Here is a 2,874-nt window from a genome sequence, read left to right as displayed (position 1 = left end):
AAGACTCAGAAATTGCATTCATGTCTCCTGCTCATATCCTATTGACCAGATCTGGTCACGTGGTCACACCCAGCTGCAAGGGTGCTTAGAAAGGTAGACTTTAGCTGGGCCATCATGGATTCAGCTAAAAATTCTTCTGGAATTGAGTAGTCTCACCTCAGTTCTCATTTTAAAAAAATCTAACATGATGATAGAGATCACTAAGGCCATCAGAGCCAAGAAATTCTCAAAGGAATGAAGCCAGACCAAATCTTACCCAAAGCCTTTTTAAAAATATTAAAATCTATTTGATTTGGGGTTTCAGTTACTTGCAGCCAAAAGCTATCTGGTTCAGTAATGATACAGTATTTCCACAATCCAAAAGTGAGAATACTGGATTTTACAAGTTCATATGCATACAGGGAATGATTTAAAACTGGGTCCCTGACAAATAAATTAGGGGGAAATGGTCACTAGTGTTAATACAAGCTCCTTATTACTGAAAATTCAATCACCAAAAAAATTTTAGAAGCCTTGCACACTATGGATTATTGAGTCCAACAAGCCATTAGGTATAACTCAACACAAAACTAACAATGTCTTAATGGCACAGAGTCTTCCTGGTATCAGGAACCTTGGCTCCTTCCATCTTGTTCTGCTTTTCCTAGAGTGGTTGCCTGTATCCACATGATCCCAAATAACTTGCCACCGCATCTGAAGTCTCCTCAGCAGGAAAAAATGAAAAAGATCATTTCATGGTCCTCTAAGGGGAATAAATTTTTCTCAAGAAAAATAATCTATTACTAATCCCTTGGGTTTTACTAAAAAGAAGAAAAAAGAAGAGAAACAAGGGTAATTGTTTACATAGTTTATACTGAATTTTAAAACAATCTTTTATTCCCAAAGCTATGAAATAAATCATTGAATTATCATAGGGTGTGGGAAAAAGTTGAGGTGGACACACATTTTAGCAGCCAATGTTGAATGTATAGACAAGAGAAAAATCCCAGCAAATTTCTTAGAAAATCACATAAAAAATGTGAGATGCTGATTTCTGTTATATGAACCGGGGATCTTACAATCACTATCTTACAACTTCAAGTAGATAGGGAAATGTCCAATTCACACTCTTGGATGTCAAATTTCCCCCTTTATGGACACAGAAAAAAACATCTAATAACTTGAATGTGAGGAAATGATTTTTTCAAAAAAATCATTTTTCAACAGAAAAAAAAGGATAAGGACGAAATTGAACACTTGCAAGCAGGTGTTCAGGGGGTCTTAGGCTACATTGCTGAGGCTGCTCTACTAATACCTTAATAGCATGCTTTGGAAGAGGAACTATATAGTCAAATCTCTATTTACCACAACATTGCTTTGGTTGGTGAACAAAAAGACTAGCCAATGTGTGAAGCTGGGGATGTTAGAGCCGCCCCCCCCCCCCCACCCGCCCCACCGGCCCCACCTGCAGAATCAGGCCTACTCTCCTCTTGCCCTCGCTGCCTCTTGCTAGAAACAGGGATTTGCTGAGAGAAACAGGCAGTTTCCCTTTTACCCCTACACACACACACACACACACACACACACACACACACACACACACACCAGGGTTGAAAACTTTATGGATGGCAAGAAGACAAGAGGCTGTTGAAACTGAGAGCAAATATTAAAAATGACCCACAGGACTCGTCCCCCCCCCCCCCCCCATTTATTATGAGGATGAAGACCATCTTCAGCAATCAGACCGTTGACATTCCAGAAAATGTCAATCTCACTCTGGAGGGAAGCACAGTTATTATGAAGTGTCCCAGAGGCACCCGGAGGAGGGACTTCAATCACATCAACGTAGAACTCCATTTCCTTGGAAAGAAAAAGAAGATGCTCCAGATTGACAAACAGTGGGGAAATAGCAAGGAACTGGCTACCATTCGCATCATCTGTAGTCATGTACAGAACATGATCAAGGGTGTTACACTGGACTTCCTTACAAAATGAGGCCTGTGTATGCTCATTCCCTATCAGGAGAATTGTTCTCTTGTTGAAATCAGAAATTTCTTGGGTGAAAAATACACCTGCAGGGTTTGGATGAGGTCAGGCATTGCCTATTCAGTATATCAAGCCTACAAAGATGAGTTAATTCTTGAAGGAAATGACATTGAACTTGGATTCAGCTGTTTTGATTCAGCAAGCCATGGCAGTTGAAAACGAGGTTATCAGAAAATTTTTGGAGGGTATCTATGTTTCCAAAAAAGGAACAGTAAGCAGGCTGATGAATAAGATCTAAGTTGTCTAGCTAGAGAAACAGCAAGAGGCCAGATGATTACTCAGACTTATTTGTGATATTTTAAAGATGTAACATAAGCCATGTGTTGAAAAAAAAAGTTCCACAGGAGGAGAAAGAAAAAACAAGCCATTGGATGGAGCACTCTTTGGAGATTTTTCAGAGCTCTATAAATGTGCAAAGAAGTAGAAGATAACATGTAGAGTTGGTAAGTAATCTAATTAAATTTAAAATAATGAATCTTTAAGCTAGCAATTAGGTTCCTAAGGTATGTAGAATTCACAGTAGCCTGTCACCTGATCTTGGCTGCCTTTTCTTGCTGAGTTAGCTTGGATCAGATAGGTGTTCTAGTAAAATATCTTTTAATGTTACTGGAAGTTTAGAGAACAGTCAATGGCAATCCTGTTTCCTTTTGTTTGTTTGTTTGTGTTAATAGAGCAATGGGGCACTAACTGCAAATACCTAAAAGTCAATTATTAATTTGTTTTAGTGAATTCTGTCAAGAAAGCTCCTCCTTTTTCCAGAAAGGGAGTCATTTTTCTTTCCCTTTCATACCCAGCTGCCCATGACTTACGTGTTCTCCCCATTCTGTTCCTCAAATTTTGATTATATGG

The 2,874-nt window shown here is 39.0% G+C and overlaps 1 pseudogene across 1 annotated transcript; it reads left to right on the top strand.

The window, feature by feature from the left end:
• The first annotated feature begins 1,698 nt into the window (after positions 1–1,698).
• LOC307108697 (large ribosomal subunit protein uL6-like) lies at positions 1,699–2,256 on the top strand (annotated as a pseudogene). The gene has a single exon. The product of its transcript is annotated as a large ribosomal subunit protein uL6-like (transcript).
• The last annotated feature ends 618 nt before the right edge of the window (positions 2,257–2,874 follow it).

The sequence above is a fragment of the Cnephaeus nilssonii genome (genome assembly GCF_951640355.1).
Source record: "Cnephaeus nilssonii genome assembly, chromosome: 12".
NCBI lineage: Eukaryota > Metazoa > Chordata > Mammalia > Chiroptera > Vespertilionidae > Cnephaeus > Cnephaeus nilssonii.
Note: the sequence above shows the minus strand (reverse complement) of the source record. Positions and strands in the feature narration are given on the sequence as shown.